The sequence below is a fragment of the Zootoca vivipara genome, chromosome 8, assembly GCF_963506605.1.
Source record: "Zootoca vivipara chromosome 8, rZooViv1.1, whole genome shotgun sequence".
Classification (NCBI taxonomy): domain Eukaryota; kingdom Metazoa; phylum Chordata; class Lepidosauria; order Squamata; family Lacertidae; genus Zootoca; species Zootoca vivipara.
The window spans coordinates 21,234,792-21,251,783 of record NC_083283.1 but is presented as its reverse complement, the minus strand read 5'-3'; the positions used below and the strand labels follow the sequence as shown (position 1 = coordinate 21,251,783).

The 16,992-nt window shown below is 40.9% G+C and overlaps 1 protein-coding gene across 10 annotated transcripts in view; it reads left to right on the top strand.

The window, feature by feature from the left end:
- The window catches only part of RIMS2 (regulating synaptic membrane exocytosis 2), a 363,820-nt gene that overhangs the window by 61,818 nt on the left and 285,010 nt on the right, over positions 1 to 16,992 (top strand). The window lies entirely within an intron of this gene.

The following is a 16,992-nucleotide window of genomic DNA, read 5'->3' as shown; positions in this document are numbered from 1 at the left end:
AAAGGTACAAGGTTAGGCATCTGGATCATGCCATTACATGGCAGGAGGGAGGATTAATCATTTCTTCAAAAGCTGTTTTCTTACTAAAAATGATAAATGACCACCCAGCCTCTTCTTAAAAACCTCCAATGAAGGAGAGTCCACCACCTTCTGAGGGAATCCATTCCACTGTCAAACAGCTCTTACCCCCTACAATGCAGTAATCTCACCTAAAACATCCATGACATCAAATCTCTGCTTAAAAACTTCCAAAGAAGGGGAGTACACCACCTCGTGGGAGTCTGTTCCACTGTCAAACAGCTCTTACGGTCAGAAAATTCTTCCTCATGTTTAGTTGGAATATCCTTTTTTGTAACTTGAATCCAATGGTTTGGGTCCTACCCTCCAGAATGGCAGAAAACAAGCTTGCTCCATTTTCATGTGACAGCCCTTTAGCTATTTGAAGATGGATATCATATCAGTCTTCTCTTTACCAGGGTAAACATAAACAATTCCCTCAACCATTCCTCATAAGGCTTGGTTTCCAGGCTTTATCACTTTGCTCTGCTTCTCCAACCCTGAACTTTTGCCTTTAGACAGAACCTCTGAACTGCTAAGGCCAATGTTTGGACAGAATAGCCACTCCATTGCCCCTTCTGCCTGGTTTTCTGTTTCCCCACAACAGTCAATCAGCATTTTGGGCCTTCTGAGTATGCCCAGTCCCCATTGTCTTGGTTTTGCCCTCTTTAAGGATTTTTGCTAAACATTTTTGGACTTTTGCAGACCTTGAAATCTTCCTGCTATGCATAGATGGTACCATTTTGGCTACACCACTTGGGAAATTGAGTTAAATCTTAGCATTAGCACTTCTGCGAAGTCAAAGATCTTTATCAGTTAGTCAACAGCCATTGATTCTACAAAAAAATAAATCACTCAGAGCATGATAAAAACAAAACAGCACATCTGATCTTCTATACTGTACAACAGTGCTAATAAACAATAGCACATTGAAAAAGGTGAAATGCCACATATATTTATAATATTTATCATTTATAACTCAATACTTTAACCCAAAGTTAGCAACCACCTATTACTTGCTCCCCTCCTTAACCTTTAGTGTTCTGAATCATGCTGGCAGCCAACCATATTTGATTCAGCCCATTCCTTTTTAATAGACAAAGCTGCACAGGAAAGCTGGCTAGATCAAATATGCATATGGCTTGCCAGCTGAAAGAGCAGAAAGTTCAATTCTTGAACTTTTTGCAGCTCCCACCCTCCTTTGGAATTTGAAAGTCAGTGGGTGCAAATCAAAGTGGCCTGTGGGAAAGAGTGGGTGAAGAACTTTGCCACACATTCAAGGAGATGGGTGCGTGTTTGCTTACCGTACCATAGCTTTTGAAAAATATCCTGCCATACTTGCAAACTGCGGTGTGAGACTCTTCTCACCAAAGTTCATAAGTCAACAGCACTTTCTATACTGATCATGTGACCACATGATGTCTCTCTGTTTCAATAATGCTGTGTTTCTAAAATTCACAACAAATTACACACTTCTGACTGATTTTCAGTGTATAGGTCATACTCCCAATAGAGGTCATACTCCCAATAGAAATGGCAAAAGGATTTATGAATTTTCAACTGATGTGTACTGATTGACATCGGGCTAGTGACTTAGTGGCATGTAGGAAGTGGGCAGCAAAGTGAAAGCACACAAGTTTAACATCTCAGTACATTTCCCACTTTGTGGGTGGTGTAAAATATTTAATCATTTTAGAAAATGTTTCTTTAGTATACTTTTCCCAGGAGGAAATGAAGGATGAGGCCAATATACATAACTGAGTAAGTGTAGAGTTCTGGGAATTGAGGCCCATTTTCCAAAGGCTGGAAGGCAAGTGAACCCTATGAGGCCTGAATCATATTGACAAAAAAGAGTAGGGACAAGCGTCTGCCCTATAGTAGAAAGCTGCAGTTGCAAACTGGATTAAACTTGTGCTCTTTTAGTAGTGAAAAAGTCAGGATAGAGAATGAATTGACCACTCTGCACCCTCCTATAGATTAGCAGAAAGAAGCATAGTCATAGGAGTTGTTTAAGGTATTCATAACACAATGTGTTTGAGCAAGGTACTTCTGCCTAGTAAATGAGGGGTTAGCACTTCAAATGGGAGAATTCCACAAAATCAAGACAGGCAGATAGAATCCACAAAACACTTCCAGATATGCCCTAGCTAGGAAAAAGTTGTGACAAACAGCATATCAGGAAAAGGAATGGAATATATGTGCAAATACTGGCCTAGAATAGGCTTTACCAGTTCTGGGTTTCTTATGAAATGGAAGTTGACCAGACTTTAGCCTTCTTCAGCCATAATGCCATGAATGGACTTTGGGCTTGCATACTTCCAATACTGTATTTTGGAAGAGAGTGCAAAATAGGCAAAATATGATGGGTGGAAAGCAAATTTCAAACCATGGTGTTCAGGTATGGTTTTATGGCAAATCATAGTTTGCCTGAATTTAACTTCACGTCAAAGTGCAAGTAGATAAATAGGTACTGCTCTGGCGGGAAGGTAAACGACATTTTCGTGTGCTGCTCTGGTTCGCCAGAAGCAGCTTAGTCATGCTGGCCACATGACCTGGAAGCTGTATGCCAGTTCCCTCGGCCAGTAAAGCGAGATGAGCGCTGCAACCCGAGTCGTCTGCGACTGGACCTAATGGTCAGGGGTCCCTTTACCTTTACCTTTTTTAAACTAAAATTTGCTCAGACCAGCAAGCAAAGGAGAGATGCAGACGGTGGGAGCATAGATTCATTTGTAGAGCTGTAGTATAGGACTGCAGTCTAAAATTCTTCAATATACCTAAATTCTTCATTCAATATAAATTGTGAGAATCAAGCGATTTTGTATAATTTATAATACTTGTTTTGCTAGGCTTGTGGATGGGCAAGAAGCCTGTAGGTTACCAAAGACCCTCTCCTAAACTTGGAAAAAGTATTTAGACACGCATCCTCATTTATGAGATTTCAGCAGGTATTGACTGCAGACTTTAAACGTACCTTCATAGCTGTAATGTCTGGAATCTTTTTATTTTTTGTCTTTTTATATGAAAGGTAACTTTCATAGGAAGTTTGATTCTATGACCAGTACTGCATCCTAGAATGATGCCTAGATGGTTTTGACTCATTGTAGTCTGCAATTTCTGTGTAGTGTAGAATATTCAGAGATACTGATGTTTCTGGAGGACTGAGATATTAGATGTTACTGCTGGGAGCTATTGTATTCATTTCTATTAAGACACACACATCTCTTGGCAATATATATTTCATATAGTTTTTATAATGATAGTTTCTTTGCAGTCTGTATACTAACAGATATTACTGGTGGGGGGAGGTTTCAGAATAGAAGTAACTTTCTTTTTCTCTTTTCTCTTTTCCTGTTCTTTCTTACTTGCTTTCATGGATATGCTCTCCAGGAGGATAAAGTGGTTAGAACCTTTTTTTTGTCTCAGATAATTTATGTTTTGGTATTTTATGTTAAACTGGGTTGCATTGCTGAGGTGCATTATGAGTGCAAGTCAAAGTTTGGCAGTACTGCTGGAACATGGGCGTTTTCCTACTGTTGCTTTGGTAAACTACCCTATATAAAGTCTAAAGAGGAGATGCACATGATGAGACACTGGGGCCATGCAGAATATTTTCACCATGGAGTCACAATTTGGCATCTTCAAACCACATGTTTGAAGATGAAATTCTCCCCTTCAAACTTTATATGTTTATAGTGGTGAGGAAGAAACACAGATACTATGTAATGTGATCTGGTTTTCACTAAAGTCAGTAGTTGTTGATCCTTTTCAATTAAAGGCAAACAATGGAAATTGAATTTCTAACAAAAATTAATCAAAAAGAAACCAACCTTTTGACACCTATGTGATACATGAAAATTCTCTCTTAAGCAAAGTATTAGCATTCAGTATATATTTGTTTTGCATTTTGCACATATGTTGAAAATTAATAATATCTTCCTCACTACAATTGCTTTTCTCTTTAATATTGCAATACAGGATCATATTAGGAGGAAGAGTCTGTTGAATAATAGCTATAATTATTATTTGTAGCCTCTTTTACCCCATGTTCTAACTGGGCCTCAGCAAGTTCATCAGCATATTTATAGCTGTATCCAGAGATCTTACAGTATAATCTTAATGGGTAAAAATGCAACCTTAAATTTATTAATGAGCAAGCCCCATGAACACTAATACCATAGCTGCCAAGTTATCCCTTTTTTAAAGCGATTTCCCCTTATGCTGAATAGGCTTCCTCGCAAGAAAAGGGAAAACTTGGCAGCTATGCTAATACATTGGGTTGTATTCAGTGCTGCTGTTCTGCTTATGCAACATGTTCTCACATGCTCAGTTGAACTTCCCTGACCTCTCTTCCCATTCTGGGGTAGATTTTTTGGGGTGCACAGGAGGAGGAGGAGAGCTCTGCTTCTGCAGTGTTGGATAAAACCCATACTTCCAAGTTAGCATGCAAAAGCTTGCAAGACACATGCCATTACATAACAAAACCCTTATAGAAGCTGGTTAGATCATGTAAAGCTGTAGACCTTATTGACCTTTAATCTGTAAACATTAATTAATATCATTATGTCCTGCTGCACATATCATATGGTTTTTATTATTAATACAAAAGGAATGTTATAAATGCAAACCTAAATTATATTTAAATGCTTGTTTCATTTTAGTTGCTTGCTGTATCCATATCGCATGAGTTATATACTAATATACATAGAGCAGTCTTTGAGTAAGTTATACTCAGGGTAGACTCATTGAAATCATAACTTACGTAGTTATGACTGACTTAAGTCCTTTGATTTCGGTGGATCTACTCTGAGTGTGACTTAGTTTGCACTACTCAAAAGTAAATGATGTGTTCCCAGCTTAATAGCTGATAGAAAATAATAAAAAATACATAAGGTCAGAATAATGTAATGTGTTGAATACAGGCTTAGCCATGCTTAGAGTAGATCCACTGAGATCAGTGGGACAAGTTAATGATGACCAACAAGTTCCATTGATTTTCAGTGGGTCTACTCTAAGCACGACTAAATTTGGATCCAAGCCAATGTTCTGGGAATGCTGCTGCAATTTATTTTGATGAAAAGAAAGAATGCTGCTTTTACAAATATTACAATTTTAAAATACTGGAAACACTTGCTGTTGTCTATCATCTTTTGTGTAACTTTTTGAAATGAAAATAATTTGCATAAGAGCACAGTTGTTCAGTAAAAGCCATAAGGGGGTTGTGCCTAAACTCACTTATGCAGTTATTTAGAAGTCACTGGGGTAGTTAGAATGTAAATTTGAGGACTGAAACTCAGTGTGCTTAAAATCAAGCTCTAAAGCATTGTTTAATTTTTAAAGTTGAATTAATTCATTCTTCTAGCTCTTTTTAATCAACTAAGCAGCCCAGCGCACTGGACATATTGGAAGAGAGGGGTATAAATTCCCTCAAAAAATAATTAATTTATAAGAAACCTTCCATGGATTAAGAGGGTCGTTCTTGGTTTTCCCTTTGTACAAACTATTGTGCTCCATTGGATACTGTTCTGTTCTGTTCTTCTATAAGGAGGAATATTGCTGCTTCTTTCGAAAACAATAGTGTTCTTATTTATCTATAGCTTTGGCTTCCAAGTGGAATTTAAAATGATGTACCACTTGCTTGACACACTGTTTGTATAAAGTTGCCATTATTGTGTTACTGGTTTCTCTTGGCCAGTGCTGTGACTGGCAGTAGCTCTTCAAGATCTTTGGAAGAGAGAGATCTTTTTCAGCCTTGCTGCCTGGAATTCTTTGAGTTACTGACCACCTCCCATCATTGCAGCAAGAAATGAGACGTCTTCCTTTGACACTGGAAGTCTAGGATTGCCCTCAAAATTAGCATTAATATAAATTATTCTGCTTCTGAGGTTTGGATTAGCCTGTAATTTGAATGGCATCACTTGTTCTTAATACATTTGCTTTGATGATTAGAGAAATTTTGTCCAGTCCCCCCCCCAACCAGTTTCAAATTGTATTTCTGATGTTTGTAGAAAGCTAAGATATAAATTCTAAAAATAAATATAATATAAATTCAAATTAGTTCTCTAAGGGATTCTCTATTCAGCTTTTGAAAACTTAAGAAAGAACTGTAAAATCCCCCTGAATGGCTGATAATGGCTCTAACATGATTTCAGTCAGATTTTTCAGCTCCATGGGGTACATTTTTGGAGCTTCCTTAAATAAGTGAATTCATTACTAACTAGTCCTTATTATGCTTATTTCCCCAATTCTTCTGAATTTTTGGGAATGCATTCCTTTGAGATCCCAAAGTTTGCTGGTGAGCATTTGTGTAGAATCCATGTGTGAGCAGTGGAAAGTAGTGCTAAAAGAACCAGGGAGGAGAGTTACTACCCAAATGGTAGACAATCCATGCCACTGAAGAAAGGCCTCTGTCATCCCCACCAAATGCCTCTAAACACACTGAGCAAGTCTTGCACTTGTGCATGTCAGGGCCAGCTCATGTCCAGAACCAGAACTGGGTGAAACCTTCTCAGAAAAGGAGATTCCAGTCTTGCACCAGCAATTTCTGGGAAGAGTCATATTCCCAGAAGGAAACCACAACACCTAACTAAAAATACACCCCAGCTCCAAACCCTCCACCCACCAAATCCTGAAGGCTCTAGATCATTTGCCCTTGGCAATCTTAGCAACTCCACAATTACTATAAAAATTGCATATGAGAAGGTGCAACACTTGCTTGGAAGCACAAAGCACCCAGTGTTTGGATCTTACTCAGGAGATGATATCCTTTTAAAAATCGTCAGGATAAGTGTACTACAAGTGTGGGTCGGCCAGTCTGATTCTATTATTATTTATTTATTTATATCAGCCCATCTGGCTGGGTTTCCCCCGCCACTCTGGGCGGCTTCCAACGAATACCAAAAAATACATTAAAATATCACAGATTAAAAACTTCCCTAAACAGGGCTGCCTTTAGGTGTTTTCTAAATGTCAGGTAGTTGTTTATCTCCTTGACCTCCGACAGGGTGGGCGCCACTACCAAGAAGGCCCTCTGCCTGGTTCCCTGTAGCTTTGCTTCTCGTAATGAGGGAACCACCAGAAGGCCCTCAGCGCTGGATCTCAGTGTCCGGGCTGAACCATGGGGGTGGAGACGCTCCTTCAGGTATATAGGACCGAGGCCATTTAGGGCTTTAAAGGTCAGCACCAACACTTTCAATTGTGTTCGGAAACGTACTGGGAGCCAATGTAGATCTTTCAAGACCGGTGTTATGTGGTCTCGGCGGCCGCTCCCAGTCACCAGTCTAGCTGCCGCATTCTGGATTAATTGCAGTTTCCGAGGCACCTTCAAAGGTAGCCCCACGTAGAGCGCATTGCAGTAGTCCAAGCGGGAGATAATTAGAGCATGCATCACTCTGGTGAGACAGTCTGCAGGCAGGTAGGGTCTCAACCTGCGTACCAGATGGAGCTGATAGACAGCCGCCCTGGACACAGAATTGACCTGTGCCTCCATGGACAGCTGTGAGTCCAAAATGACTCCCAGGCTGCACACCTGCTCCTTCAAGGGCACAGTTATCCCATTCAGGACCAGGGAGTCCCCCACACCCACCCGCCCCCTGTCCCCCCAAAACAGTACTTCCGTCTTGTCAGGATTCAACCTCAATGATTTTAAAATCCTTTTGTTTCTCTCAGGAAACTGGTGGAACCAAAATTCTATCCCATTTTCTGGTTTCAAACTCCAGTGTCTATCTGGACAGACTGTTCAGCACTAGACCTCTAATCGCTGACGAAGGCTGCTGATGCTGCTGGACAGATCCTCTGTACTCCAGCCTCCAAGCTGCTTGCGTTTCCTAAATCTTGCTGGTCTGTGGGGAGGACAATTCTTTTGCCCTTCAGCACATGGGCCTCAAGCCCTCTGATTCTTGGTGAATCATTTGGCTCTGGTGGATTGCTTCCCTATCTAGAATGAAAGACCGGAAATGGGACAGTACTTTGCTTATAAGTGATGCTAGTCTTCACTTGTTAGGGCATAAAAGTGATTATGAAGGAATGAATAACATTGGTCTAAAGATGCATAGCTATTCCTCCTCATCCCACATTATGCTTTTGTTGAAAGGGGTATTGCTCTTTATCGCCCAAAGGATCTTGAGAAGAAAGTGAATTGTGCACGGAGCATATTTTTTTCTGTGAGTCCAATTCAGCCTCAACTATCTTGGTGCCAAAGGGTGCTTCAGTTCAACCCCCTGCCAAAAAAGGATCAAAGGGGGAGATGTCACTCATGCATTTTCATGAGGTTGGAATGCAAGAGGATTGAAGAGAGATGCCCTCTCCCCAGCAGAGTGGCATGACAGCTAGGAATGTATAGCACTGCTGAAATCCTACAACCTAATACTGAGTGGTGTTGTGTGAAATAACTCATGATTAGGTTGTTAAATTTTTTCTTTAGATACCAATCTACAAATGTACCAACCATCCTTTAAATAATTTTTGATATAGTGATAAATAATGAACATGAAGGAAATGCCATCTGCGGAATTAGATTAATAGTCCCTGTAGCCTAGTAGTGCCAACCTGCAGCTCTCTAGGATTCATGGTGTGATCTTTTCAGCCCTGTTACATAAGTTCCTTAACTGGATGCCAGGGATTGAACATGGGACCTTATATATGCAAAGCACATGTTCCAGAGCTGAGGTAAAGCCCCTCCATCACGACATCAGTTGAGGCGTACTCTAAAAGCTTTTCAGCTGCAGAGCCAGAATGTTAAATTGTGTTTGAGTGTTATGTTATATTGACCAGCTGGTGAGGCATTCAGAAACCATATCAAGTGCTGCTAAGTTTCAGACATAGGCCTTTATCAAACTTAGCTAAGCAAATCCCTTCTTTTAGCCACAGGTGTGTAACAGCACACCTAGGATTCTTTTGAGTACAGTTGGACATTATGGCACAGCAGGAGACAATGAATATTTAACCAGATAGATTTGGCTTCAGCTGCTGGAAACCAGTGCCGATATATATAAATAATGAAGACATTGCTATTAAGAGAGTAAAGTAGAAAGTATAACCAGACTTTCTTTTGTTCTTGGCTGCTTGCTCAGAGTTCTGTGTGGATTGTATCTATAAAGAATAGATGATTGAAAACTTCAGGAGTTACATGGAATTGTCCTTACTTACAGTGGGATTACACCCTCTTTTAAAACAGTAATTTAGTGCTTTGTTTTCTTTTGAATGGCAATTTCTGGCAAGTGTATCTTTTACCATTATGTACACTGGATGTGCCACAGCATAGGTTTAAGAGAAGCAACTCTGCGCTCAGATATAGATAAGATTTTGGATACAATAAGTTTGCAGCACAGCATTATTTTTCCTTTTGAATGCATATCGTGTTTTAACAAGCTACAAAATATCAGGAATGGATAATTACAAATCCACTATTTTTAATAATAAAAAGATGTCTACAGTTGTGATCCAGGGGATCAGCGGAGAAGAATGGATTTCAGGTAGCTAAATTTGGTTACTTAATCTGTGTGGGTTTTAGTAGAAGATTGTTAGTATAATAATTTAGTAAGGTAATTTGCTCAGTACAAGTTGTTTAAAGGACTGTCTAAATATTGAAGCTTTGGAGATAAGGGTGATGACCAGAAAAACAATAAAATGAGGTAGCTGAAATTGTTTGTGACAGTATATCTTTAATAGCTGCATTTACTTACTGTATACTTACAATTGCATTTCCCCAATGTTGTTAAACATATATTAGTGTAGTTTTATCTTTCACAATTTTGTCTCCATTTAACTTGAGCTGAAATAATAATAAACTAATTAGGGATTTGCTGGTGCTAATTTGCTGAATCATTTGATTCAGTTAGGTATCTGGTGATCTTTTGGTTTCTTCTACATATTCTGCATAGATGTAGCATTTTCTATAATGTTGCAAAAATAATACTATATACTAGCATTTTGTAGATAAGTGGTGTTAAGTACTCCTTTTCCATAAAGATTATATTTTGTTTCTCTCTGCCGCAAAGGGGTAAAATAGTTTCGATCAATTTCTTTTCTTATATGTTTCAGTTGTCAGAGACTTAGAATTTGCTGTGGGGTGTAAATCATGTAGTTGTTATATATTTTGTATGATTACTTATGGCAGAAAAACCAGAAATATTTTTTTAAAAAAATAAAGAATAAAAAAATTGTCCAATAGCTCCTTAGAGACCAACTAAGTTTGTTCTTGGTATGTTCAGATATATCTGAAGAAGTGTGCATGCACACAAAAGCTCATACCAAGAACAAACTTAGATAGTCCAGTAGCACCTTAGAGACCTACTATCTATAGTCATATATATACACATACACACACACACACACACACACACACACACACACACACACACACATATATATATATATATAGAGAGAGAGTGTCATTTGTAACCCAAGGTACCACTTGCTTCGACTCAGGTACCACTCAGGTACCACTTTGCTTCGACTCAGACCAACACGGCTACCTACCTGTAACCAAGGTACCACTGTATATTTATATTTGGACTATATATACAAGCGCTTCAGGTTACAAACGCTTCAGGTTACAAACTCTGCTAACCCAGAAATAGTACCTAAAGTTAAGAACTTTGCTTCAGGATGAGAACAGAAATCATGCTCCGGTGGCGTGGTGGCAGCAGGAGGCCCCATTGTCAGGAAAAGGCCTACTTACGAGTAGGACCCTGGCAGAGACACATGCCCGGCTGGCATGTTCTCCCCCTCCTGGGCTTCATAAGCATTCTCCAGCCCGAACATCACCTTGACTGGTGTCAGACGAACACCAGCACACTTCACAGATACGCAGAGGTTTGCACAGTTGCGTAACAGACTCAGTAGCACAGCATTTGGCTAAACTACTTTATTTACATATAAACACACTCTCCATCATGGCTCCCTCTCTCTAGCTTCACAGACAGCAAAGAGAACATAGAACAATAGTTCCACTTCAGGAACACATAAGACAAGCATCCTGTCTACGTCACTTCCACTCTGTGGAATGAAAACACATACAGTCATATGACAGACAACAAACCTAGACTGCACATGGGAAATGAATTTCCCAACACCCATTAGCTAAAGTGGTGCTTCAGGTTAATAACAGTTTCAGGTTAAGAACGGCCCTCCAGAATGAATTAAATTCTTAACCAGAGGTACCACTGTATATATATTTTTACTGCATAACAGATTATGTTAGTAAATAGCAGCAATGCGTAAGTATAGCAAAATATTAAACATTAGGAAAGTTTGAAGAGATGCAGTCTAATAATCCAGGTCAGAATGCCCATTCACTATCCCATTACAGAATGATAGTGTATATTTCTCAATTCTGGCATATCTGTAATTTGAAAAGAACCAGTTTGTACTTGCTGAAGCAGCTGAGCACTGGAGGATTGTAATTGCCCCATTAGTTCTACTTAGCTGTGTTTAGTTAATGCCCAAGCCCATCTCTTTGCTGGGACCACTGCTCTGCCCCAAGCTTTTGCTGGGAAATTAACAACACTGATTTGTTTACATGTTCAGGGGGCAAATTATAGGCTGAATATAATGAAAAGGAGAACCAACCAACCATTCCTGGAAGAATCAGGGTATCTGCATTCATCTGGGGATAATCAATATAGTCAATACTATCTCTGGTGGCTGTAGTTCAGGGATGGTTGGTTCTCCTTTTCATTATAGTACCTTTGGTCCAAGGCCTGCATTCCCTCATGAGCAGCCTTCCAGGAACCACACGTCAGTAGTGGGTGGGCCTGGGCCAGAGACAAAAGTGGCTGGAGCAGTGAATGTCTCTCTTTTCTTTGGTGCAGTCAGCTTTATTCCAGCATGCAAAAGCTGGATACTACATACATGCATACAAATACAGCTCTCTATCCAGGCAAAGAATAGACATCATCACAGTTCAAGGCCACAATTTGGGGATAGGTTAAGTAAGGATGGTTTTTTTGGGGTATTGGATAGGAACTTAATTGGTTTGCCTTACCATTTGTGATGTGAATGAATTCTAGCAAAAATTTCTTGTAACCAGTTTTGTCAGTTTTCTTGTTATATGTAATGGATTTTCTTTCTTTCTTTCTAATCATGACTTGTGCACCATTTTGTGTGGCAATTGCCATAAAAAGCAGTATAGAAGCCTTCAAAAAATAATTTCTAAATTTGCATCTCTGCAAATAAATTGGCAAATGCAGATTTGTAACCTATGGGTCTATGCCCCAGATCTTCTAAATAACATTCAATGCCTCTGGCTGCATGTGTTAGAAATAAAAAATAGCCTTTTAAGATTCTCAATCCATTGGCTCAATTAAATGTCCTGCATTTGGAGCTGAATTTAACTGGTGAAACTGAATGGTACAAAACATTATAATGCTGTTGCAGTTCATATAACTCAATTCCATGAGCCCACTACTCATAGAAGTCTGAGAATTAGTATAAAAGCAGCTCTCACCTCATGTTTCAATACTAGGAATCCCTTCAAGGGAAGTGTGGAGGTGCCCAGTAGCAATCCCCCTTGTGGAATTCTGTTATTTATCATAGTTACCTCAGTTCAATTGTGTTATCCATTGCTTGCCTCTGCCCTACTTGCTACACTGAGGCTGCCATTTTTAGGAGGAAGAGTTTAAATCTCACTGTGTGGCACTGCAACTAAAGCAACCCTGGGTTTGTCTCTTCCATGAATAATACTTAAAATCAACCAATAAAAGTGTGTGGCACAACTGGGTATTTTTTAAAATAGAAAATACCCCAAAGCCCAAGCTCTTCTTTGTAACATGACTGTAGGTTGATGCAGGTCTGACACGGGAGTTGAAGACATCCATGGCAGCCATGGGCCTGTCTCAAATGGCCAACGGCTCAACACACAGAGCAAGACATAGCATTGGTTTAGTCTTCACACCATGTGGGAAGGATGGTGGTCTGGAAATAGAGTGGTGATGGATATCACTCCATTGTCATGGTCAGGACATGTTCTGGTGAGATCTGGACTTGCAGAAATGATTCTCCCCTGCAAGGATGCGGCACCAGTTAGGATTGTTCACCCCAAGGGATGATAGATTTCTGACTGCTCTAGTTCCCCCCCAGTAGGTAGTGGTTCTAGTTCCATTATGGTATGGTGATGCTTATGAGCCATTGACACGATCATTTCTGTAGGCCCTCTCCAGTGCTGTGCAGTCCATTTTGTTCCTTGGTATACTAAGTAGCTGATGAAATAGACCAGGAGAGGGATGAAACAGACCAGGAGGGTAAGTGGTGTAAATCTTACCCAAGAGCTGACCAAGCTCATATTCAGGCTCATAACACATTCTACCACATGGCAGGGAGGGCAGCAAAGAGATCCTACTTCACTGCCTCGGTTGCATTCTCTAGGAACTGTCCAGCAGAGTTGTTCTGTGTAGTCTAGAAGTTGGTTGCTTATGACCAAGGGGGCAGATCTCTGGAGCACTTGGTGACTAAGTATAACCAGATGCCTAAAGACATCAAGAACAAAGCTGCTTGGCTCTGTAGTGATGCTGCTATTGTGACAGTGCTGGCTGAGAAGTCCAACACAATGTTGAGCACAGTGTTATGGGATCTTGTCTAGTTAATGTGGTCTTATGTTGGGTATAGGATACTTGCAATGATGTGCCTGACCACCTGCTCATTAGTTCCTTGTATGTCCTGGCTTATTTAAGATTGGTGGGGTAGGGTGACTGAGCAGGTCAGAGGTGTGGTAAACACATATTTGTGTGATTTGGTACCGACTGCCCTTAAAAAGGCAGTGGTGTGTCCACATCTCAAATAGTCTGGTCTAGACCCAATGGAGTATAATAACAGTGCACCCCCTTATTGGCAAATGTGGTGGTGTATACTTGGTTGTGGAGAAATTGCAAGTATTCCTGGATGAGACTGATTATCTAGATCAGGGTGGTCTTTCACCTGGCCCGATGAATGCATGTGGCCCATGGCAACATTTGACCTCCCCCCCCCCCCCAGCCCTTGTGCTGCCTTCCCAAATCCTGGTAATTGAGGTGCTAGCCTTTTGGGATGGAGGTGTGAGGACTCTGACAGGGTCCTAGATTCCTCTGGCCTCCTTCCCAAAGCCTAGTTAGCACTTTCACAACTTTGCAAAGGAGGTTTTTATTGCATGGTTTTATGCACTATTGTTGTAAACCACTCTGATATTCTTATGAATACAGTATATAAATGGTTGTTTTTTAAAAAACAAACAAACAAACAAACAAACAAATTAACTAACTAACTAACTAACTAACTAGTAGTACCTAACTTCAGATTAACCCACCAAGTTGCTTTACTGCAAGGCTGGGGAACTTGCAGTCCAAGGACTGCATGTAGACCTTAGCCAGATTTCATGTTCAAAGGGGGAGAGCAATCTGGAGAAAGGGGTAGCAGAGGTTTTTCTTTTTAGTCTGGCCCAACCCCCCCAAAAGAAAATAACAGAAAACCACTAGTAATCACATACAACCACCAGACTTAACATGGACACTGGTACCAGAGCCTGCAATAAACCCAGATGCCAACTTTGCTGCCACATACACTCGGACAACACCATTATTGGCCCCAACAACATCAAACATACCATCTCAGGACTATTTAATTGCTCATCTTCTAGCATTGTGTATGCCATCAAATGCCAGCAATGCCCTTCAGCTCTTTATATTGGACAAACAGGCCAAACCCTACGCCAAAGGATAAATGGACATAAATCTGACATCAGGAATCACAAGACAGAGAAACCAGTAGGAGAACACTTCAATCTCCCAGCACATTCTATACAAAATCTCAAAGTAGCTGTCTTATTACAAAAGAATTTCAGAAATAGACTGGAAAGAGAAGTTGCTGAACTGCAACTCATTACAAAACTTGGAACCTTGGAGAGACCTGGCCTGAACAAAGACATTGGATTCTTATCTCATTATACATGATAAAGCTATCTTTAGCCATCTCACCCCTTGCTTTTTCCTGTAAGACAAATTGCAGTCGTTAACAGTCATCAATGAGATTCCACACCTATCAGTGAACACCCATTCCCACCACCCTCCTGAGAATACCCCTTCCCACCCTCACACTTTATATAAGAGTCTGAAGACTCTGTTTCAGTGTATCTGAAGAAGTGTGCATGCACACGAAAGCTCATACCAATGACAAACTTAGTTGGTCTCTAAGGTGTTACTGGAAGGACAGATCCTGAAGCTGAGGCTCCAATACTTTGGCCACCTCATGAGAAGAGAAGACTCATTGAAAAAGACCCTGATGTTGGGAAAGATGGCGGGCACTAGGAGAAGGGGACGACAGAGAACGAGATGGTTGGACAGTGTTCTCGAAGCTATGAACATGAGTTTGACCAAACTGCAGGAGGCAGTGGAAGACAGGAGTGCCTGGCGTGCTATGGTCCATGGGGCTATGAAGAGTAGGACACAAATAAACAACTAAACAACAACAAGGTGCTACTGAAAGGGAAAAAAATTATTTTGTTTCGACTACGCCAGACCAACACGGCTACCTACTTGTAACTAGAACCATTATGCAGTCCCTAAAAGATTCCCCCCATCACAAGGTAATGCAATCATTGCCAGAAAAGAGGCTAATTAAGCTCTGGCTATTTTATCAGTTTAAAATTCAAGAAAGTAATTTTGTCTCAGTACATGTACTTAAGGCTCAAGGTAACACAGAATAAACTTTTAACAGCATCTTGGTGTTAGCTGTAGCATGGGGTGGCTTGTCCATTAGGCGAAGGGAGGTCATTTGCTTCAGGATCCAAAGCCCCTCCGTTGTGCTGCTACCAGCCCTGCAGGGGATTAGTTTACACCACCAACACACTCCCATTGCCCTCACCGTAGCTGCTGTGTTGTGGCAGTGCAGGCAAAGCTGCAGGTGAGGGTACAGTTGCGATGCTGGTGCTGCAGCAGTGGGGGCAGGGATGGGGTGAGGTGAGGACCCAGATTGGCTGGTTCCTAGAGATTTAGTGGGATTATTCTGATGAAATCTGTCTGACTGGCTCCTGAGGAAAGGTGTGTGAGAGGTAGCGAGTCATATAGCTTCCATCAGAATAATCCCACTAAACCACTAGGAATTATCCAATTCACTTCCCTACTCCAGGTTCACAATGTCCCTCCATATTTCTTGCCATCTGGGCTCCCCTACTCCATGGCTCACTGCAAGGTGGCAGTCCTTATACTTTCCTTATACGTCCACTGTCCTCCCAGGTCTCCTCCTCCTTTCTGTGGCAGTTCTGCTCCCCCCCACTTTCTCTCTCTCTTCGTGTTCTATAGTCTTTTATGGTCTATTATTATCATCTCTTTCTTCCTTTTCACTTCCTCTTCCCTACGGACTGCTTGTTGTCTGCAGCATTGTTCAGCTCACCAGATGTGGCAAGCCCCAGTGATTAAGAGTGGGCCTGCCACATCTGGTGAGCTGAACAATGCTGCAGACAACAAGCAGTCCGTAGGCTGCTAGTTCTCCACCCCAGCTACATAGACAGAGTAGGGTTGCAATACATCTGGGATTTCCCAGACGTATCCGGAATACTGTAGTCGACAGCCGTGTCTAGGCGGAATTCGGCGAAAAGTGTGGCAGTCCATGTTGGCAGTGCCATTTTTGCCGATTTCCCATAAAAATAGTTTTTAAAAGGCATATTTTTTGTGATTTTGTCAAAAAAGCTAATCAACTCTGCCAAAAAAGCTGTCAACCCTAAGACAGAGGGGGGGAAAGACAGAACGTGTGAGCTCAGACTTTCTGTGATAGTAGTTCCAACAGAGATGTTAGGATGTCAATTGAAAGCAAAACAAAACATACATAGACAGCTTATATAGGCTTGCCATATGTCAGGAAAAGTCCTGGTTTTCAGGTGTAAAAATGGCATCTGGGGCAATTTTGCTGAATCAGCAGAATGTCAGGGAAAACCCAGATGTATGGCTATGTGATGGAAAAAGCCGCAAAAAC